The following is a 24,456-nucleotide window of genomic DNA, read 5'->3' as shown; positions in this document are numbered from 1 at the left end:
TCACCACGGAGAAAATCGGAGGCGAACACGGCTCCGGAATGGCGGTCCACGCGGAGGGACGGACGGTGGTCGGCGGAGCTCGGAGACCTCGGGGCGGCGGTTTTCTCGAGCATGGCGACGCGAGAGGGAGCGGGGATCAGCAGCAGTGGGTGCGGGGACGGCCTCGGCTTCCTTTTGTAGAGGCAAAGGCGCGAGGGGGGTGCTCCCACGATGGCGCAAGACGTGGGCGCGGAGGCGGTTGCGGCTTGCGGCTTGACTGGCGCGGGCGAGCGGGAGGAGGGAGAAGCACTGGCAGGCGGGCCCGGACTGGCAGCGGTTGAAAACGAGCCGAAGGCACGCGGCAGCGGTTGCAGGCTCACGGTGCAGGGCTGGCGCGCTTGCTGGGCTGGCGCGGAGGCAGTGGCCAGCTCGCCCGAGTGGGCCGGCCCAGGAAGAAAGCGGGAAGAGGGGGAAAAGGAGGAGGCGCGCGGGCCGGCGGGAGAAAGGGCCTGCGGGCCGAAATGGAGAAGGGAAAGGAGGGAATGGAAAGAAATTTCCTTTTTTTCTTTTTATAAATAATTTTTTTCCAATCTCATTTTCAAGGTAAATTTGAATTCAATTCAAATTTTAGTCAAAGCTAATCATTACAAAAACAAATGCGCAGCGGCATGAATGCATGAACATGTTTCTATTCCTTATATTTGATTTTAATTTCCCAAAAATTATTAATTTCCTATATTTGAATGCACTCAATATAACATAAATAAATCAAACTTACTATTTTAAAAGATTGCAAATTTTAGGGTGTTACAATTCTACCTCCCTTAAGATGAATCTCGTCCTCGAGATTCGGACGACGTCGACTGAAAGATAGGGATACTTTGTCTATATATTCTTCTTTACTTCATCGCGTAGTTCCATCGTCTGCTCGAACTTGGAATACAATTCTTGATCATTGGTGTCACCCGAACCTTCTTAGCACAACTCCCCATTGCTAAGGGCATCGGTCATGACTTTTGCTTCTCCAAGTGATAGCACTTTTCCAAGTCATAATCAATTTTCATTCCAACGAAGGATATCACCAACTCAAGACCAACTTAGTGAAGATGTCATGTAGATTCTTGATCCAAACTAACTTAAAATCTTCTCCAGTAGCTTTACCAAAATCTTAATGATCTTGGATAAACCTTCGTTGAACCTTTAATCAAACCTCATTGAGACTCTGAGTTTCTCTCACATATTTGGGTACCACCACGCTTCCGCTGCGCAAACAAGAACGTATGATACTTTGTAAATTCTTCAACTTGGCTACCCCCCTTAAGAAAAGATAGACTAGGGGACACCAAAGTATAGCTTACATCTACTTCTTCATAGAACACTTTTCCAAATTCTTGCAGTTAACTTGGTCGAAAACAGTACACAACAGAAACTACTCCAGATTCCAAACAGCACAGATGCATCGCCTTGTGATTTTCGTATCTCCATAACCAAAATAGCTATCAAGCTGATTCTTGTGCTCAAAGAAAGATATTGCAGTGTACTATTGTCCAAAATTTTCTCATGATTTCTGGTTGTCCAAGAATAGAGATATAAGCTGTAGAGTGCTGACTGCTCCGAAAAGACAGGATCAAGAGAACAAAAGAAAACCATAACCCAACTACTTATTTCATTCATCCTTATACCTTAGGCCTATAAACTAAATGAATTTGTGGGAACACCCAACAAAATCATTGCAATCATTATAAAGATTCGAAACAATCATGAGCATAATGACAACTCAATAAACAATAAAGATGCACAATTCAATCATTGACTCAACTTGCGATACTATCGTTTTTATTGTGCTAGGGGTAACAATCCTAAGACGTATCCTCAGATTACGCAAGAAGGTGGTGAGGAACAGTTCTAAAGCAAATCAAACCAAGGAGTGAAGATGAGAACAAAGACTTTAAAATAAGCACCAAGGTAGAGATAAACAGCAAAGGTAGAGATATAGTAGAGAAGAAAATATCAAGATCTATAGAACAAGGATTTTTGTAGCAACATCTAAACCTTAAAACGATCAGTTTCTAACTAGGCTTGTGTCCTACAGTCAACACTGCTCTGATACCAATTTGTCGCACCCAATTTTAAGGATGAAATTGAATGCACAAAACTCGTGTGTGCCCAGAAATCAATCACACACACAAGCTGACAAATTACAATAGTATCATCACAGTGCCTCATACATCAGAGTTATAATAGAACTTAGTCTCATACATCACAGTGGAATAATAAAAATAGAATGAACTCTCATGGCCATCATCACAGGGAAGGTCAACTAGTTGACCACAAGCCTAATAATCCTCCTGGGAAATCCTCATACCCGTTGTCATCTGTTACCCATCCGGGATTTTTATCCAAGTAAAGAAAATAAACAAGTGTAAGTACATTCCGTACTTAGCAAGCTAACATGGGGTTATGAAGCTCAAAAAGGATAGACTCTGGTTTACTGCAGTCAGCATTTTTAATAGGTCAAATCTTTTATTCTCAAGTATTATCAAGTTATGCTTAAACTCCCATTTAATTCCCATAAGAACAAATATCGGGGTCAGGTGTACCATATATCATCATTGAACAACTTTAAACGATCATCAACAATTAACCAGTTATTCTGTGAGTTTTCCGGGCCGCTCGTAACCGTGAGCACGGCTGTTATAATAGTTTGTTACCCTCTGCAGAGGTGGTGCACATTCACCGCGAGTCGTGATCCCCATACTGCCCGGGTTAATTACTCCCATGTCACTACCAAGGTGAGCGGGCAGGGTACACTATGAAGCCATTTCATAGGTTTCCCTAACAAGTTAGGGCCGCTAGGTTTCCTTGGCAGGCAGATGTAGGGACCCCCCTTTCCTATGGCACAAATCCATCGCGGCTATACTCATAGGAACAGAGGCAGCCCTATACCCAAAGTGGCAAGCCCCATTTGCGCCAAAAAGGTAACCTCTAACCAGCTAGGAAAGGATCCTATTACTGAGCTAAAGTCAGAGCCATATGACTCTCCCGGTTGCACTGTCAGTCCCAGCTTTTGCCGACAGATAAGTCCTTATGGAGGGCCGGGAGCAACATGAACAAAGGTCATTTGCACTTTCGCCCTATGGAACAGTTGTTATAATTCATGTTACTCACTTTGTTCCATAGTATCATTCATCTATATGTATATCAAGTTCAGTTAGAGCACTAGCAATCTACCCATATGCATTTAACCCATAGGAGACAAGGAACAGGATAACAATCAGCTAGGATATCCTTACGGTTATCAAAATTAGACACATGCAAATGAGTAATTGATTAAAGTGAAATAGGACATCAAGGAAGGCCCATGTTATACTTGCCTTGGTTCACAAACTCGTGCTGTTCCTGCTGGTCGTCGAAGAGTTCTTGGTCTCCAACGTTTTCCTCACCGTCTGAACGCGACCAACACGGCAACATACAACATTCCAAAAGCATTCATGCAAAGCAAACATTCCTATCATTAGAACAGTACACCAACAGTATAGAAAACAAGATAAAATATTTGTGAAAATAATCTACGTCTCGCTACGATCACGTCAACGCGAAGTTCACGAAAAACGGAGCTAAAATACGAAAGTTATGATTAAAACGGGATTTCCTATAGTAATATATTTAATTAAATCTAACCATGAAATTAAAAAGTTCCAAACTTGACTAACAGTGGTTCTAACATGTAGATTATGGAATTACGAAACCAACACGATTTGAACGGATCAATTCGGAGCTAAAACGAAGTTTTTATGAGCAAAACAAAATCAGTGGCAAAATTGTAATTAAGGGAAACGTATTTTGAATCTGATAATGGAGATCTACGCTTTCAGAAAGAGAAAACGTAAAACTAGAGTACGCTAAGCACCGCGGGTTCTATTTCGGGAAAAGGGAGGGGCTCTTTAACAAATTTGCCACGACGAAAGGGTATCGGCCATCCTAGGCCGTTGGATCAAGGACGAATGGCTCCGATTAGAGATGGGAAGGAGAGAGAGAGTGCGCCGGCAGGGAACAGGGGCAGCCGCGGTGGCTCTCCATTGCTGGCGGCGAGGAGCTCGCCGGCGTGGTCGGTTAAGGCCTTACGGGCCATGGTGTGACCAACCGAGGCCACGAGGATGATGCGGGGAGGATGGCGAGTCCATCCCAGGACAAAACACGGCCGGGGAATGGCTCACGCAGGCGCCCGCCATGATCGGCAGCGAGGAGGAGCTCGCTGGCGCACCCTGAAACGGCCATACAAGGCACCAATTGCCAAAGGAAGCGGTCGGGGAAGGAGAGGAGGGCACGGCGAATCTCACCATGGAGAAAATCGGAGGCGAACATGGCTCCGGAATGGCGGTCCACGCGGAGGGACGGACGGTGGTCGGCGGAGCTCGGAGACCTCGGGGCGGCGGTTTTCTCGAGCACGGCGACGCGAGAGGGAGCGGGGATCAGCAGCAGTGGGTGCGGGGACGGCCTCGGCTTCCTTTTGTAGAGGCAAAGGCGCGAGGGGGGTGCTCCCACGATGGCGCAAGACGTGGGCACGGAGGCGGTTGCGGCTTGCGGCTTGACTGGCGCGGGCGAGCGGGAGGAGGGAGAAGCACTGGCAGGCGGGCCCGGACTGGCAGCGGTTGAAAATGAGCCGAAGGCACGCGGCAGCGGTTGCAGGCTCACGGTGCAGGGCTGGCGCGCTTGCTGGGCTGGTGCGGAGGCAGTGGCCAGCTCGCCCGAGTGGGCCGGCCCAGGAAGAAAGCGGGAAGAGGGGGAAAAGGAGGAGGCGCGTGGGCCGGCGGGAGAAAGGGCCTGCGGGCCGAAATGGAGAAGGGAAAGGAGGGAATGGAAAGAAATTTCCTTTTTTTCTTTTTATAAATAATTTTTTTTCCAATCTCATTTTCAAGGTAAATTTGAATTCAATTCAAATTTTAGTCAAAGCTAATCATTACAAAAACAAATGCGCAGCGGCATGAATGCATGAACATGTTTCTATTCCTTATATTTGATTTTAATTTCCCAAAAATTATTAATTTCCTATATTTGAATGCACTCAATATAACATAAATAAATCAAACTTACTATTTTAAAAGATTGCAAATTTTAGGGTGTTACACATACGGCTTTCCCTTACGGGAAACTCCAAGCACTTAGCACAAACCTTAGGGATTACCTTACAAGCGCAGGATGATCACGGGGACCTCCCTTATTCTCTAATTTACAAAGGTGGAGTGATACATCGGTGGTGTGTGATTACTACTAATGGTGGATTGATTCTCAGAGTGCTCCTAAGATCATATCTTCATGTGTATGTGTGTGGGTGGAGAGTTGGTGGAGTGGGTGTCTTCGGTGTCTGGTGGTTCGCTCCGATGCTGAATGCCGATGATGAATGTATGCACCCGGCATCCCCTTTATAGTATGGAAGGAGCGTCCTTCATGCTTATCATCTGAAGGAGCGAGCCTTATCGTCTAAAGTTCCTTCGAGGCGAAGTCATCGTCTGAGGAGCCTTCGTGCTTAAGTCTTTAATTATTCCTTCTTACTGTTGCCTGGATAGCTGGACAGAGAATAATTGTCCTGGCTATAGTAGAGTGACTATATATTCCTTTTGCGTTGTTCGCGCACTGTTGTATCCTTCTGGATATTCTTTGGTATGGTCTTCCATGCCCTAATGATTGATGTTGCAAACATCAAATCAAGAATAGGCATGCGGTATTGTTATTTATTATCTCTTCCCCCAGACAAATTGTTGATAACACCTTATCAACATAAGGAGTGACTGTATCTTTTCATTTATTTCATGTCTTATTCTTGTAAGACTTCTTCTTTTATATCTTTCTTCAATAAAGAAATTCTTGCTTCAAGTCTTTCTTTTATTTTTTTTCTCAAGAACTTCTTCACTCAATGATTCTGTGTCTCTTTTCACAACATCTTTATATGTGGATACCCTTGAATGTCCTTCTTCTCTTATATTAACACTTGGCAAATTTATCTTCACATCTTTTGCCCTTTTATATTTTTGAATATAATCCTTTGCTGCTGGTTCTATGAAATAATTTACTCCCAAAATACTTCTTGCATATGAGAGAGCTTGATCAATATCTGAATATTTTTTCCATGAAACACCTCCATCATTTTCTCTTTCTACCTGTTGAGCTATAATTGATTCAAATGTTACATATATTCCTGGTGTCTTTCCCCTATATATAACATATATGGGTCTTTTCTCTATATTGATAGATGATTCTTTCGGTTGTATCTTTCCATTGATCATATGAAAATATTCAGCCAAACTATTTAATATTGCTAGCATATATCCTTTATCTTCTCTTTTATTATTATATTGGAACAAAAAATTGTCTAGAATGCATTCTTGTATATCATCTAGAACAATATGGTCTCTAGGTTTGAATTTATAAGTATTAGGCGGAAATATTCTTAACTTATTTTCAGTTCCGAAATTGAAACATTCACCCCTAATATGGCTTGTTCCTCTCTTCATTCCTGCAAAATAGAAGATCATGAAAATATATCAGGCAATGTATTATCTTTGCCTTTTATATGCTCAAATATTACTTTATATCCGTTTCCAGTAATAATATCTTCAAATAAAACCCATCTCCTAGTTAAACTTTTCTTACTATTTACTTTATTATAGTATCTACATATAGCTTCACAGTCTGTTCTAACTGTGAACTCTTTAAATCCTAGATATAGTCTAAAAGCATTTATTGCATTTATAACAGCCAGAATTTCTCTATCCGTATTATTTATTGCTTTTAACTTATATTTTCCTGAAGCATACCTACATATTTGTTCTTCTAACTTTAGAGAGTACTTGTGTGGTTTTTGTTTTAGTATTGCACCCCATCCTAACTTAGATGCATCTGTTTCTATAATAAAATAATTATCATCTAAAGGTAACTCTAGGGGTTTTAAATCTTTGACTTTTTCTTTAATAGTTCTTACTAACTTTATATCTTTAGAATTAAAATGTTTTTGTCCATTTTTTCTTAATTTTGCATACAATGGACCAGCTAACTTAGCTAAATTTTCAATATAATTTCTAGCATAATTGACTATTCCTAAGAATTGCTGCAGGGTTTTCTTATCATTGATGACATCTGGAAATTCTAAGATTTTCTTTGCAATATGATCTTGTAAATAGATTTTTCCCTCTCCTATTTTATGACCTGAAAAGTTTATCTTTTCCTTACATATCTCCATTTTCCTTTTAGACAATATTAACCCATGCTGTTCTACCTTTCTAAAGAAGATTTTCAGGTGAGCTATATGTTCTTTATAGGATTTTGAGAATACTAATAAATCATCAATATAAACCAATATGAATTCTTGATTTTCATTAAAAATATTTTGCATTTTTCTTTGAAATAAAGTAGGGGCATTTTTTAATCCTAAGGGCATTACTAACCATTCAAAATGACCTTGAGGACATGTGAAAGCAATCCATTCTATTGATTCTTCTGCCATTTTTACTTGCCAAAACCCAGCTTTTAAATCAAATTTTGAAAAATATTTACTACCTTGTATTCTATTTATCCATTCTTGCTTATTTGGAATATTATAAGCATCATCTATGGTATTATCATTTAGTCTTTTATAATTGATAACCATTCTTGACTTTCCTCTGGCTATTTTAGCATAATTTCTAACTATAAATGAAGCTAATCTATGAGGACTTCGGCTATCTCTTATAGCTCCTAATTTTAGTAATTCTTCAATATGCACCTTAAATTCTTCTATATCTTTAGGTGTTGCTTCTATAGGACTTGTCTTAATTATATGGTCGGGATTTATTATGTTAATTTTACATAATATACCATTCTTGTCCCAATGCTTCATTGGTATTTCTCCTATTATCTGAATATCTTCTAATCTTGTCACAATTTTATCTATATCCTTTTTAGATTTTATGTCTCTATACCAATTTGGTGCTAATGATTGCAAACTGATACATTCTATGCATGAATTTGCTATATGAAATTCTTCTATAAATTCACCTAGCTCTTCATCTATATAATTATCAGGAGCATTTTTATCAAATCCTTGGAGTTCTAAATTGGTCTTTTCTGAAGTAGAATTTATAGTCTTTCGCACTTCTGTTATATATGGAACATTGTCTTGATAAGGAATAAATGTTATTCCTTGCTCATGTATGATTGTTGTTTGTAAAGAGAACTGTAGAAATCTTAATCCTAATATCATATCATCATGTATCATAGATAGATCTCTTATTGTAATTTCATCCATTATATATTTTGTGTTATTTATTTGTACTTCAACATCATAAGCTAGTTGATTATGAACCTTTTTTATCCCAGACATATCAGTAGATATTTCTGCTTTATCTTGATCTATTGTATGAACTATTTCCGGACACTTTATAAAATATTTATCATGTATAATATTTTTTGTACAACCGGTGTCTACTAGCGCTAATATTTTATAAGAGATATTAGGCGTTAATTTTACTTTTATAGGTATTCTTATTCCTATAATTTCTTTAAATGGTAATTTAACTATATATTTGCTACCAAAGTTTATCATGGCTTCTTTTAATTGTATAGCTTTATCATTTTTTTCTATTTGATATGGCTTGATCCTTTAACTCGGTCATGCCTCTTTCATTTTCTTCGATCTTATTTACTTCATTGAGCTCTACCTTACATCTTAGCTCTTCTAATTCTGCTTCTAAGCTATTTATTCTATTCTCTAAATTTCTGACTCTACTTGCTAATAATTTATCATCTGATTCTAGTTCTACTTCTTGTCTCCATTTTTGGTTATTGGTTCTTAGACATGAAGCACATGCTTGCTTTAAACATTTAATACATGTAAGTCTATTTTCTTGACTAGGGTAGAATATACAAAAAGTACATTTTATATTATAATCACCTCTTCCTTTTATCCAATCATGTTCACAGTCTTCTTGATTCATTAATTCTATTTTTATTTCTTTTGAACTATTAATATCTTTAGATATTATATCTAACCCTTCCATAGCATTATCAAGATTGAGTAACTCTTCAACATCTAAAGAGTCTATAAAATCTTGGTAACTCTCAGCATTATTTACTTCTTCTTCATAACTTTCTAATAATAGTTTATTATTAATTTCCCATTGCTCTTCTTCACTGATAATGTATTCAATATTATTTGTCTGCACAGCTTCTTTAACTTTGTGAGTCTCTTCATCTTTAGTTTTTAACTCATCTTCCTGTTTCTTTATCACAACAGGTGTTGTAAAATATTTATTATTTAATTCTCTCTCTTTCTTGATATTATCAAGTCTACATATTTCTCGTCTAAAGAATAATTCTTTTTCTCTTATGGCAGACCATTTACATATCATTGAGGTTTTATATTCATCATGAATTTTGCTTAACTTTTGCTCATAATATTGAATCTGACTGTCTAAAGTTTCCATTATAAGTAAAGTCTTTGACTGAGGCAAACTTTTTAAACTTGACAATATAAGTAAATCCCTTTAATTCTAAATATAATAACCAGGCTCTGATACCAGACGGGTACGGGTACACGGATTATTATGGACTAACTCGGAACTCGAAGTTCAAATTTTAAATTCTTGAGTTACTATTCACAGCACTATTCTAATTCAGAATCACTATTCAAATTCGCGGCTACTATTCAAATTCGGGATATAAACAGTGCCCGAGCACTCACCGGGAGTGGCTCAACCACTTTACTATTCAAGGCAAGTGTCGCTTTCACGCGCAAATATTTTATGCACGCTGGATGAGCGAGCGCGCGATTAGTGAATATAAATATTGATATGTCGCTTTTGCGATTAGCTAATCTGGTGCTTAGTGAATATGCTTATGCGGATTATTTCTAAGGATCTTTTGCAGGTTGGCGAGACTAAAAATTTAGCCGGTCGTGAGACTATGCTTGTGACAGTCCTACTCGGTACTCACCGTATGCATCACTTGCTCGCTTCAGAACCGAACTAACCCGGTCTACTCCCTTGCTATCCCCAGCCACGAACACACAGGACTCAGGCTCTATCGTCTCCCCAGGCAGTTCCACCTAAGGGGAACACTTCTCTGCGTACACAGGGTTCTCTACAAACGCCGCTATCAGGGCTAACACGAGAACAACACACGCAGAGGTTTCTCCTCTAGGGTCCCTAGCATAGAGACGTCGCCCCATATGAACGAGCTTAAAGGAAGGCAGGGATTTAAACGGAAAAGCTTAATTCATTTCCACAGAGCAATCTTACATATAGCTTTTCCTTTCGGGAAACCCCAAGCACTTAGCACAAACCTTAGGGATTACCTTACAAGCACAGGATGATCACGGGGACCTCCCTTATTCTCTAATTTACAAAGGTGGAGTGATACAGCAGTGGTGTGTGATTACTACTAATGGTGGATTGATTCTCAGAGTGCTCCTGAGATCATATCTTCATGTGTATGTGTGTGGGTGGAGAGTTGGTGGAGTGGGTGTCTTCGGTGTCGGGTGGTTCGCTCCGATGCTGAATGCCGATGATGAATGTATGCGCCCGGCATCCCCCTTTATAGTATGGAAGGAGCGTCCTTCATGCTTATCATCTGAAGGAGCGAGCCTTATCGTCTGAAGTTCCTTCGAGGCGAAGTCATCGTCTGAGGAGCCTTCGTGCTTAAGTCTTCAATTATTCCTTCTTGCTGTTGCCTGGATAGCTGGACAGAGAATAATTGTCCTGGCTACAGTAGAGTGACTATATATTCCTTTTGCGTTGTTCGCATATAGTTGTATCCTTCTAGATATTCTTTGGTATGGTCCCTAGCATAGATACGTCGCCCCATATGAACGAGCTTGAAGGAAGGTAGGGATTCAAACGGAAAAGCTTAATTCATTTCCACAGAGCAAGCTTATATACGGCTTTCCCTTTCGGGAAACCCTAAGCACTTAGCACAAACCTTAGGGATTACCTTACAAGCGTAGGATGATCACAGGGACCTCCCTTATTCTCTAATTTACAAAGGTGGAGTGATACAGCGGTGGTGTGTGATTACTACTAATGGTGGATTGATTCTCAGAGTGCTCCTGAGATCATATCTTCATGTGTATGTGTGTGGGTGGAGAGTTGGTGGAGTGGGTGTCTTCAGTGTCTGGTGGTTCGCTCCGATGCTGAATGCCGATGTATGAGCTTTCTTCAATGATGAATGAATGCGCCCGGCGTCCCGCTTTATAGCATGGAGGGAGCGTCCTTCGCGCTTATCTTCTGGAGTTCCTTCGAGGCGAAGTCTTTAATTATTTGATTGAGGAGCCTTCGTGCTTAAGGAAGCGGCCGACGTCTTCAATTATCATCCTATACTATTGTCTGGACAGCTGGACAAAGAATAATTGTCCTAGCTATAGTAGAGTGACTGTATATTGCTTTTGCGCTGTCTTCCATCGCGCACGGTAGTATCCTTCTGGATATTCTTTGGTATGGTCTTCCTCACGATCGGCTGAATTTTTGGTCTCACCAGCCTGTAAAAGATCCTTAGAAATAATCCACATAAGCATATTCACTAAGCACCAGATTAGCTAATCGCGAAAGCGACATATCAATATTTATATTCACTAATCGCGCGCTCGCTCATCCAGCGTGCATAAAATATTTGCGCGTGAAAGCGACACTTGCCTTGAATAGTAAAGTGGTTGAGCCACTCCTGGTGAGTGCTCGGGCACTGTTCATATCTCGAATTTGAATAGTAGCCACAAATTTGAATAGTGAATCTAAATTTGAATAGTGTTGTGAATAGTAACTCGAGAATTTAAAATTTGAACTTCGAGTTCTGAGTTAGTCTACTATAGCCAGGACAATTATTCTCTGTCCAGCTGTCCAGGCAACAGTAAGAAGGAATAATTGAAGACTTAAGCACGAAGGCTCCTCAGACGATGACTTCGCCTCGAAGGAACTTCAGACGATAAGGCTCGCTCCTTCAGATGATAAGTATGAAGGACGCTCCTTCCATACTATAAAGGGGGACGCCGGGCACATACATTCATCATCGGCATTCAGCATCGGAGCGAACCACCAGACACCGAAGACACCCACTCCACCAACTCTCCACCCACACACATACACATAAAGATATGATCTCAGGAGCACTCTGAGAATCAATCCACCATTAGTAGTAATCACACACCACCGCTGTATCACTCCACCTTTGTAAATTAGAGAATAAGAGAGGTCCCCGTGATCATCCTACGCTTGTAAGGTAATCCCTAAGGTTTGTGCTAAGTGCTTGGGGTTTCCCGAAAGGAAAAGCCGTATGTAAGCTTGCTCTGTGGAAATGAATTAAGCTTTTCTGTTTGAATCCCTGCCTTCCTTCGAGCTCGTTCATATGGGGCGATGTCTCTATGCTAGGGATCCTAGAGGAGAAACCTCTGCGCGTGTTGTTCTCGTGTTAGCCCTGATAGCGGCGTTTGTAGAGAACCCTGTGTGCACAAAGAAGTGTTCCCCTTGGGTGGAACTGCCTGGAGAGACGATAGAGCCTGAGTCCTGTGTGTTCGTGACTGGGGATAGCGAGGGAGTAGACCATGTTAGCCTGGTTCTAAAGCTAGCTAGTGATGTGCCTATTCTTGATTTGATGTTTGCAACATCAATCATTAGGGCGTGGAAGACCATACCAAAGAATATCCAGAAGGATACAATTGTGCGCGAACAACGCAAAAGGAATATACAGTCACTCTACTGTAGCCAGGACAATTATTCTCTGTCCAGCTGTTCAGGCAACAGTAAGAAGGAATAATTGAAGACTTAAGCACGAAGGCTCCTCAGACGATGACTTCGCCTCGAAGGAACTTCAGACAATAAGGCTCGCTCCTTCAGATGATAAGCATGAAGGACGCTCCTTCCATACTATAAAGGGGGACGCCGGGCGCATACATTCATCATCGGCATTCAGCATCGGAGCGAACCACCAAACACCGAAGACACCCACTCCACCAACTCTCCACCCACATACATACACATGAAGATATGATCTCAGGAGCACTCTGAGAATCAGTCCACCATTAGTAAATTCTCGAGTTACTATTCATATCACTATTCAAATTCAGAATTACTATTCAAATTCGTGGCTACTATTCAAATTCGGGATATGAACAGTGCCCGGCACTCACCGGGAGTGGCTCAACCACTTTACTATTCAAGGCAAGTGTCGCTTTCACGCGCAAATATTTTATGCACGCTGGATGAGCGAGCGCGCGATTAGTGAATATAAATATTGATATGTCGCTTTCGCGATTAGCTAATCTGGTGCTTAGTGAATATGCTTATGCGGATTATTTCTAAGGATCTTTTGTAGGCTGGCGAGACTAAAAATTCAGCCGGTCGTGAGACTATGCTTGTGACAGTCCTACTCGGTACTCACCGTATGCATCAATAGCTAGCTTCAGAACCAGGCTAACCCGGTCTACTCCCTCGCTATCCCCAGCCACGAAAGTGGTCAAGCCACTCCCGGTGAGTGCTCGGGCACTGTTCATATCCTGAATTTGAATAGTAGCCGCGAATTTGAATAGTGATTCTGAATTCGAATAGTGTTGTGAATAGTAACTTGAGAATTGATAATACCGCATGCCTATTCTTGATTTGATGTTTGCAGCATCAATCATTCGGCGTGGAAGACAATACCAAAGAATATCCAGAAGGATACTACCGTGCGCGATGGAAGACAGCGCAAAAGCAATATACAATACCGCATGCCTATTCTTGATTTGATGTTTGCAACATCAATCATTAGGGCGTGGAAGACCATACCAAAGAATATCCAGAAGGATACAACTGTGCACGAACAACGCAAAAGGAATATACAGTCACTCTACTATAGCCGGGTTAATTATTCTCTGTCCAGCTGTCTAGGCAACAGTAAGAAGGAATAATTGAAGACTTAAGCACGAAGGCTCCTCAAATGATGACTTCGCCTCGAAGGAACTTCAGACGATAAGGCTCGCTCCTTCAGATGATAAGCATGAAGGACGCTCCTTCCATACTATAAAGGGGGACGCCGGGCGCATACATTCATCATCGGCATTCAGCATCGGAGCGAACCACCAGACACCGAAGACACCCACTCCACCAACTCTCCACCCACACACATACACATGAAGATATGATCTCAGGAGCACTCTGAGAATCAATCCACCATTAGTAGTAATCACACACCACCGCTGTATCACTCCACCTTTGTAAATTAGTGAATAAGGGAGGTCCCCGTGATCATCCTGCGCTTGTAAGGTAATCCCTAAGGTTTGTGCTAAGTGCTTGGGGTTTCCCAAAAGGGAAAGCCGTATGTAATCTTGCTCAATGGAAATGAATTAAGCTTTTCTGTTTGAAACCCTGCCTTCCTTCGAGCTCGTTCATATGGGGCGATGTCTCTATGCTAGGGACCCTAGAGGAGAAACCTCTACGCATGTTGTTCTTGTGTTAGCCCTGATTGCGGTGTTTGTAGAGAACCCTATGTGCGCAGAGAAGTGTTCCCCTTGGGTGGAACTGCCTAGGGAGACGATAGAGCCTGAGTCCTGTGTGTTCGTCGCTAGGGATAGCAAGGGAGTAGACCGGGTTAGCCGAGTTCTGAAGCTAGCTAGTGATGTTCCTATTCTTGATTTGATGTTTGCAACATCAATCATTAGGGCGTGGAAGACCATACCAAAGAATATCCAGAAGGATACAACTGTGCGCGAACAACGCAAAAGGAATATACAGTCACTATACTGTAGCTAGGACAATTATTCTCTATCCAGCTGTCTAGGCAACAGTAAGAAGGAATAATTGAAGACTTAAGCATGAAGGCTCCTCAGACGATGACTTTGCCTCGAAGGAACTTCAGACGATAAGGCTCGCTCCTTCAGATGATAAGCATGAAGGACGCTCCTTCCATACTATAAAGGGGGACGCCGGGCGCATACATTCATCATCGGCATTCAGCATCGGAGCGAACCACTTGACCCCGAAGACACCCACTCCACCAACTCTCCACCCACACACATACACATGAAGATATGATCTCAGGAGCACTCTGAGATAATAAATAACAATACCGCATGCCTATTCTTGATTTGATGTTTGCAACATCAATCATTAGGGCGTGGAAGACCATACCAAAGAATATCCAGAAGGATACAACTGTGCGCGAACAACGCAAAAGGAATATACAGTCACTCTACTGTAGCTAGGACAATTATTCTCTATCCAGCTGTCTAGGCAACAGTAAGAAGAAATAATTGAAGACTTAAGCACGAAGGCTCCTCAGACGATGACTTCGCCTCGAAGGAACTTCAGACGATAAGGCTCACTCCTTCAGATGATAAGCATGAAGGACGCTCCTTCCATACTATAAAGGGGGACGCCGGGCGCATACATTCATCATCGGCATTCAGCATCGGAGCGAACCACCTGACACCGAAGACACCCACTCCACCAACTCTCCACCCACATACATACACATGAAGATATGATCTCAGGAGCACTCTGAGAATCAATCCACCATTAGTAAATTCTCGAGTTACTATTCATAGCACTATTCGAATTCAGAATTACTATTCAAATTCATGGCTACTATTCAAATTCGGGATATGAACAGTGCCCGGGCACTCACCGAGAGTGGCTCAACCACTTTACTATTCAAGGCAAGTGTCGCTTTCACGCGCAAATATTTTATGCACGCTGGATGAGCGAGCGCGCGATTAGTGAATATAAATATTGATATGTCGCTTTCGCGATTAGCTAATCTGGTGCTTAGTGAATATGCTTATGCGGATTATTTCTAAGGATCTTTTGTAGGCTGGCGAGACCAAAAATTCAGCCGGTCGTGAGACTATGCTTGTGATAGTCCTACTCGGTACTCACCGTATGCATCAATAGCTAGCTTCAGAACCAGGCTAACCCGGTCTACTCCCTCGCTATCCCCAGCCACGAAAGTGGTTGAGCCACTCCCGGTGAGTGCTCGGGCACTGTTCATATCCTGAATTTGAATAGTAGCCGCGAATTTGAATAGTGATTCTGAATTCGAATAGTGTTGTGAATAGTAACTCGAGAATTGATAATACCGCATGCCTATTCTTGATTTGATGTTTGCAGCATCAATCATTCGGCGTGGAAGACAATACCAAAGAATATCCAGAAGGATACTACCGTGCGCGATGGAAGACAGCGCAAAAGCAATATACAATACCGCATGCCTATTCTTGATTTGATGTTTGCAACATCAATCATTAGGGCGTGGAAGACCATACCAAAGAATATCCAGAAGGATACAACTGTGCACGAACAACGCAAAAGGAATATACAGTCACTCTACTATAGCCGGGTTAATTATTCTCTGTCCAGCTGTCCAGGCAACAGTAAGAAAGAATAATTGAAGACTTAAGCACGAAGGCTCCTCAGACGATGACTTCGCCTCGAAGGAACTTCAGACGATAAGGCTCGCTCCTTCAGATGATAAGCGTGAAGGACGCTCCTTCCATACTATAAAGGGGGACGCCGGGCGCATACATTCATCATCGGCATTCAGCATCGGAGCGAACCACCAGACACCGAAGACACCCACTCCACCAACTCTCCACCCACACACATACACATGAAGATATGATCTCAGGAGCACTCTGAGAATCAATCCACCATTAGTTGTAATCACACACCACCGCTGTATCACTCCACCTTTGTAAATTAGTGAATAAGGGAGGTCCCCGTGATCATCCTGCGCTTGTAAGGTAATCCTTAAGGTTTGTGCTAAGTGCTTGGGGTTTCCCAAAAGTGAAAGCCGTATGTAAGCTTGCTCAATGGAAATGAATTAAGCTTTTCTGTTTGAATCCCTGCCTTCCTTCGAGCTCGTTCATATGGGGCGATGTCTCTATGCTAGGGACCCTAGAGGAGAAACCTCTGCGCGTGTTGTTCTCGTGTTAGCCCTGATAGCGGCGTTTGTAGAGAACCCTGTGTGTGCAGAGAAGTGTTCCCCTTGGGTGGAACTGCCTAGGGAGACGATAAAGCCTGAGTCCTGTGTGTTCATGGCTGGGGATAGCAAGGGAGTAGACCGGGTTAGCCAAGTTCTGAAGCTAGCTAGTGATGTTCCTATTCTTGATTTGATGTTTGCAACATCAATCATTAGGGCGTGGAAGACCATACCAAAGAATATCCAGAAGGATACAACTGTGCGCGAACAACGCAAAAGGAATATACAGTCACTCTACTGTAGCTAGGACAATTATTCTCTATCTAGCTGTCCAGGCAACAGTAAGAAGGAATAATTGAAGACTTAAGCACGAAGGCTCCTCAGACGATGACTTCGCCTCGAAGGAACTTCAGACGATAAGGCTCGCTCCTTCAGATGATAAGCATGAAGGACGCTCCTTCCATACTATAAAGGGGGACACCGGGCGCATACATTCATCATCGGCATTCAGCATCGGAGCGAACCACTAGACCCCGAAGACACCCACTCCACCAACTCTCCACCCCCACACATACACATGAAGATATGATCTCAGGAGCACTCTGAGATAATAAATAACAATACCGCATGCCTATTCTTGATTTGATGTTTGCAACATCAATCATTAGGGCGTGGAAGACCATACCAAAGAATATCCAGAAGGATACAACTGTGCACGAACAACGCAAAAGGAATATACAGTCACTCTACTGTAGTTAGGACAATTATTCTCTATCCAGCTGTCCAGGCAACAGTAAGAAGGAATAATTGAAGACTTAAGCACGAAGGCTCCTCAGACGATGACTTCGCCTCGAAGGAACTTCAGACGATAAGGCTCGCTCCTTCAAATGATAAGCATGAAGGACGCTCCTTCCATACTATAAAGGGGGACGCCGGGCGCATACATTCATCATCGGCATTCAGCATCGGAGCGAACCACTAGACCCCGAAGACACCCACTCCACCAACTCTCCACCCACACACATACACATGAAGATATGATCTCAGGAGCACTCTGAGATAATAAATAACAATACTGCATGCCTATTCTTGATTTGATGTTTGCAACATCAATCATTAGGGTGTGGAAGACCATACCAAAGAATATCCAGAAGGATACAACTGTGCGCGAACAACGCAACAGGAATATACAGTCACTCTACTGTAGCCAGGACAATTATTCTCTGTCCAGCTGTCCAGGCAACAGTAAGAAGGAATAATTGAAGACTTAAGCACGAAGGCTCCTCAGACGATGACTTCACCTCGAAGGAACTTCAGACGATAAGGCTAGCTCCTTCAGATGATAAGCATGAAGGACGCTCCTTCCATACTATAAAGGGGGACGCCGGGCGCATACATTCATCATCGGCATTCAGCATCGGAGCGAACCACTAGACACCGAAGACACCCACTCCACCAACTCTCCACCCACACACATACACATGATGATATGATCTCAGGAGCACTCTGAGAATCAATCCACCATTAGTAGTAATCACACACCACCGCTGTATCACTCCACCTTTGTAAATTAGAGAATAAGGGAGGTCCCCGTGATCATCCTGTGCTTGTAAGGTAATCCCTAAGGTTTGTGCTAAGTGCTTGGGGTTTCCCGAAAGGGAAAGCCGTATGTAAGCTTGCTCTGTAGAAACAAATTAAGCTTTTCCGTTTGAATCCTTGCCTTCCTTCAAGCTCGTTCATATGGGGCGACGTCTCTATGCTAGGGACCCTAGAGGAGAAACCTCTGCGCGTGTTGTTCTCGTGTTAGCCCTGGTAGCGGTGTTTGTAGAGAACCCTATGTGCGTAGAGAAGTGTTCCCCTTGGGTGGAACTGCCTGGGGAGACGATAGAGCCTGAGTCCTATGTGTTTGTGGCTGGGGATAGCGAGGGAGTAGACCGAGTTAGCCTGGTTCTGAAGCTAGCTAGTGATGCATACGGTGAGTAATGAGTAGGACTGTCACAAGCATAGTCGCATGACCGGCTGAACTTTTGGTCTCGCCAGCCTGTCAAAGATCCTTAGAAATATCCATTCGCATACGCATATTCACTAAGCACCAGATTAGCTAATCGCGAAAGCGACATATCAATATTTATATTCACTAATCACTCACTCGCTCATCTGTCATCCATAAAATATTTGAGCGTGAAAGCGACACTTGCAGAGGCCCCGTGCCTTGAATAGTGAAGTGGTTGAGCCACTCCCGGTGAGTGCTCGGGCAATGTTCATATCCTGAATTTGAATAGTGAACGTGAATTTGAATAGTGAAATCTGAATAGTGCTATGAATAGTAACTCGAGAATTTTAAAATTTGAATCTTGAGTTCGAGTTCGTCCGTAATAACCAGTAGCGTCTTATAGTGGTACCAGACGGGTATGGGTACACGGATTATTACGAACTAACTCGGAACTCGAAGTTCAAATTTTAAATTCTCGAGTTACTATTCACATCACTATTCGAATTTAGAATCACTATTCAAATCCACGGCTACTATTCAAATTTGGTATATGAACAATGCCCGAGCACTCACCGGGAGTGGCTCAACCACTTTACTATTCAAGGCAAGTGTCGCTTTCACACGCAAATATTTTATGCACGCTGGATGAGCGAGCGCGCGATTAGTGAATATAAATATTGATATATCGCTTTCACGATTAGCTAATCTGGTGCTTAGTGAATATGCTTATGCGGATTATTTCTAAGGATCTTTTGCAGGCTGGCGAGACCAAAAATTCAGCCGGTCGTGAGACTATGCTTATGACAGTCCTACTTGGTACTCACCGTATGCATCACTAGCTCGCTTCAGAACCGAACTAACCCGATCTACTCCCTTGCTATCCCCAGCCACGAACACACAGGACTCAGGCTCTATCATCTCCCCAGGCAGTTCCACCCAAGGGGAACACTTCTCTGCGCACACAGGGTTCTCTACAAATGCCGCTATCAGGGCTAACACGAGAACAACACGCGCAGAGGTTTCTCCTCTAGGGTCCCTAGCATAGAGACATCGCCCCATATGAACAAGCTCGAAGGAAGGCAGGGATTCAAATGGAAAAGCTTAATTCATTTCCACAGAGCAAGCTTATATATGGCTTTCCCTTTCGGGAAACCCTAAGCACTTAGCACAAACCTTAGGGATTACCTTATAAACGCAGGATGATCACGGGGACCTCCCTTATTCTCTAATTTACAAAGGTGGAGTGATACAGCGATGGTGTGTGATTACTACTAATGGTGGATTGATTCTCAGAGTGCTCCTGAGATCATTTCTTCATGTGTATGTGTGTGGGTGGAGTGGGTGTCTTTGGTGTCTGGTGGTTCGCTCCGATGCTGAATGCCGATGATGAATGTATGAGCCCGGTGTCCCCCTTTATAGTATGGAAGGAGCGTCCTTCATGCTTATCATCTGAAGGAGCGAGCCTTATCATCTGAAGTTCCTTCGAGGCTAAGTCATTGTCTGAGGAGCCTTCATGCTTAAGTCTTCAATTATTCCTTCTTACTGTTGCCTGGACAGCTGGACAGAGAATAATTGTCCTGGCTACAGTAGAGTGACTGTATATTCCTTTTGCGTTGTTCGCGCATAGTTGTATCCTTCTGGATATTCTTTGGTATGGTCTTCCACGCCCTATGATTGATGTTGCAAACATCAAATCAAGAATAGGCATACGGTATTGTTATTTATTATCTCTTCCCCCAGACAAATTGTTGATAACACCTTATCAACATAAGGAGTATATTTCTTATATGCACATATATTGATATTGAACTAAGTCTATAATGACTCTTCAATATTTTCTTCGTTGTCCACTTCTTCAGGTTGCCATATTTCATACCAGGACAACAATTCATGATATTCTTTTTGTAATTGACATTCTTTGCCATAACTAGGCTTTATTAGCCTACCAACTTCTCTCTGTATTATGCTGTATCTTCCATAGTATTCTCGTAAGAATACTTTTATTATTTTATTTTGATACATCATATAATATTCAGGATCAAATTTGGTATTTCCTTCTAATTCTTTTGCTTCACTAAAAATTCTCCAATTATCATGATTCGTGTCTTTTATGAATAATTCTTCATAATTTTGCCATGAGTCTGAAGTCCATGTAGTAGGAAATTTATATGATCCTTTGGTAATATATATATCATGGCATGCTGGTCTTATTGGTTGTGTAAATTTTGGTGGATTAGAACAAAACTTAATTTTGTATTTTCCTTGAATACATGCTAATTTCTTACAAGCTTCTTTGATAGCTATTCCAAGGTCTGATTGGAGTATTTCTTCAAGTGTACCATATATATCATGGATTAATCCATGATCAATAATAGTCTGTAGAGATATATCATCTCTAATATTTCTTTGTATACTTCTGAAATACTTTAAATTTATGTCAGCCCTCAATATTAAGAATCTTTGATGAGGCTTAACAATTAATTTATCATCGAGATGAAGTGAAGGAAAAGTATTTGCATTCACAATTATTCCTAGATGTCTTTCTTTACCTTGGTATAATTTCATAAAGTAATTTTGTATATCATGAAAGGTTTTGTAATGCCTTTCAGCATATTTCTTCCAGATAAGATCTATAATATCACGAGTAAAGTATGACAAAATTTGTTCAGTCTTAAAACTCAATCTAGGAATAAGTAACTCTTGTGGAATATTGTTTAAATATTTGTTTCCTTTTTCCTCTAAAACTACTTCTTTTTCTAATTGTACTGTATTATCCTCATATTGTATCTCAGGTTCTGAGACCTTTTTCATATCACTTTGCTGTTTTAGACATAACATACATGCTTGTCTTAAACATAGCCTACATGTTGCTCTTTTTGCTGGATCTTGATAATATATGCAAAATACACATTTTATATTGGAATCACATTTTTTATGATCCCACTTGTGCTCGCAGTTTATTTGATCCATCATTTCTATCTTTAATCCTGCTAACTCATCAATTAAGTCTAACTCTTCATCACTTGATTCTTTTTCTTTATCATATTCTATTTCATCTGTCTCTATAATTGAGTATATTGATTCATCATCCATTATATCATCATCACAGACTAAAATATTTTCATTCACACTATCTATTATTTGAACGTTTCTTGTTCTTCTTGCTTATTGGAATACCTTTTCTTGTTTTTGTTAGGACATGTTTTGCTTAAGTGATCCGGTGAGTTACAAATAAAGCATCTACATGTACTATCATAATTTTTTCTAGGATTATATCTTCTCACATTTCTCTTATGGAGGAATGGAGCTCTATTGTCTGATCTTCTTAGAAAGTAACGTCTCTTTGTCCTTACATTTCCTTTCTTATAATTCTTAGGATATTTCTTGTTTCTAGATCTCTCTTCTCCATATGTCAATGGTATTTGGACTATTTTATTGCAAAAATTATAGTATGATTGCTTCATTGATCTTTGGGCTTGTATATTCGTGCATATTTTTCTTAACTGTTTGAAAACAAATGTTATAGCCTGAGAAATATTATATTCTTTACCAATAGTTTCTTTTTTATATTCTTCTAATATCATAGAACCTAAAGGTTCTGGTAATTTATTAAAATATTTTTCTACTATACCTTGGTTATAGCCTTGCTTGGCAGTGGTAGCATTATACAAATAGTATTGAGAAAATTCTTTTATTCCTTTCTAGCTTGTCAGTGACAATTTTTCTATCTCTTTTAATCTTTCATTTTGTAATACAGTAAATCCTAATTCAGGATCTTCACCTATTACAATGCTTGATATAATATTTGCAAAATTATATGGGTTACTACCAGCCATTTTTAATTAGGCATAATGATTAGGGAAAGCTTCTACCATTGTTCCCATAAAACTTTGACTGATTCACCTAAAAATGTTTCTAAATATGTAATCATATCTTCTACTCTATTTCCAATATTATGCTGATTTTGTATATACTTTTTGACAATCAATTCTTTCCATATGCTAATTATATTTGACCAATCTAAGGATCATGTGCTACTAAATTTAGTATCGCACCATCACTTTTATAATTCTAGAATTGCACCTTCTTTTCAAATTCTCTTCTTTTTGAACCCATATGCTTATATTGTCCAGGTATATATCTATATGTAGGTTCTTCTTTTTCTGGTGGCCAAGTTCCAGATTTTCTAGTTGGTCTCTCACTTTCTCCTTCTATCTTTATTTTAGGACCTCGTCTTCTTTTTGATGAACTTGGATCTATTTCCATTGCTTCTATAGCATTAATTTTATGCAATTCTTTATTTTCTAATCGGTTTATAAGGGTTACTGAGTTATTACTGCATATCTCAATTGTATCTTCATCCTCTTCTTCATAACTTTCTAGTAAAAGCTTATTATTAATTTCCCATTGCTCATCTTCGCTTATATCATTATCTTCTATGTCTTTTATCTTATCCTTGCTATGCTCTAATTCTTTTTGGGCTTCCCTTACCCTATTATCTATTTGTTTTGACACAAAGTCATTTTTCTTTATTGGGATGCTAAATTTTCTAGCATTTAATTCTCTATCTTTCTTGATATTATCAAGTCTACATATTTCTCGTCTAAAGTAGAGTTCCCTTTCTCTTATAGCAGCCCATTTGCATATCATGGAGGTTTTATATTCATCATGAATTTTGCTTAGCTTTTGCTTATAATGATTTATTTCATTATCTATATCTAACTTTTCCATAAATTCACATATGCTATGCCTTCTGTTTTCTTCCAATTTTGCCTCTGAACTGGATGCTTCTAAATCATCTAAACTTTGTTCTTTATAATCTACAAACCTAATACTAGTCAACCCTCTATTATTTTCATAGCTTATGTAATCTTTAGGTTGTTTTAAAATTTTTGGCTCTATTAATGAGCTTATGTTCCATTCTTCTCCTGCTCTTTCTTCAGAACTTATTTTCAAAGGACTCATAAATTTTATTCCTTTAGATTGCATACTTTCTACAACATTGTTCACATTTACCTTATATCTGGTTCCACTTCTATTGGTTAACCTTCCTATAAATTCTATGCTTACTAATAGATTCGTTCCTTTAAATTCTTCATATCTTTTAGTTTGAAATCCAAATGCCATCTTATCTATAAATTCTTTAACTGGCATTATTAAATCTAGAGCTATATATGTTATTAACATATTTTCATTCTTATCACCTTCTAAAAATCCTAATGCTGCTTTATTTATTGAGTCCCATCTTTTATCTAATAAAGTTATTAGAACCTTAGTTCCTAATTTTTTCCTTGTCATTCCTTTAATTTCAATGATATACATTCCCTGATGTATATATTTATACCCTGAATATTTTAAAGCTATACAATTAAAAGAAGCCATAATAAACTTTGGTAGCAAATATATAGTTAAATTACCATTTAAAGAAATTATAGGAATAAGAATACCTGTAAAAGTAAAATTAACACCTAATATCTCTTATAAAATATTAGCGCTAGTAGACACCGGTTGTACAAAAAATATTATACATGATAAATATTTTGTAAAGTGTCTGGAAATAGTTCATACAA

The 24,456-nt window shown here is 40.4% G+C and overlaps 2 long non-coding RNA genes and 2 pseudogenes across 3 annotated transcripts; 2 read left to right on the top strand and 2 right to left on the bottom strand.

Moving 5' to 3' along the window:
* LOC136518232 (uncharacterized) lies at nucleotides 1–23,536 on the bottom strand (annotated as a pseudogene).
* The window catches only part of LOC136515685 (uncharacterized), a 36,925-nt pseudogene that overhangs the window by 2,559 nt on the left and 9,910 nt on the right, over nucleotides 1–24,456 (top strand).
* Nucleotides 10,208–11,424, bottom strand: LOC136518574 (uncharacterized). Of its 2 annotated transcripts, none has more exons than XR_010774559.1 (2): nucleotides 10,942–11,424; nucleotides 10,208–10,824 (listed from the first exon to the last, which is right to left on the bottom strand). It is a non-coding gene; the product is annotated as an uncharacterized lncRNA (long non-coding RNA). The 2 variants fall into 2 exon arrangements; XR_010774560.1 differs by having other exon boundaries at nucleotides 10,208–10,792.
* On the top strand, nucleotides 12,032–18,572 carry LOC136518573 (uncharacterized). The gene is made up of 3 exons (XR_010774558.1): nucleotides 12,032–13,466; nucleotides 13,609–15,940; nucleotides 16,083–18,572. It is a non-coding gene; the product is annotated as an uncharacterized lncRNA (long non-coding RNA).

The sequence above is a fragment of the Miscanthus floridulus genome, chromosome 17, assembly GCF_019320115.1.
Source record: "Miscanthus floridulus cultivar M001 chromosome 17, ASM1932011v1, whole genome shotgun sequence".
NCBI classification, from domain to species: domain Eukaryota; kingdom Viridiplantae; phylum Streptophyta; class Magnoliopsida; order Poales; family Poaceae; genus Miscanthus; species Miscanthus floridulus.
The sequence above is the reverse complement of the archived record's forward strand: the minus strand, read 5'-3'. Positions and strand labels throughout refer to the sequence as shown.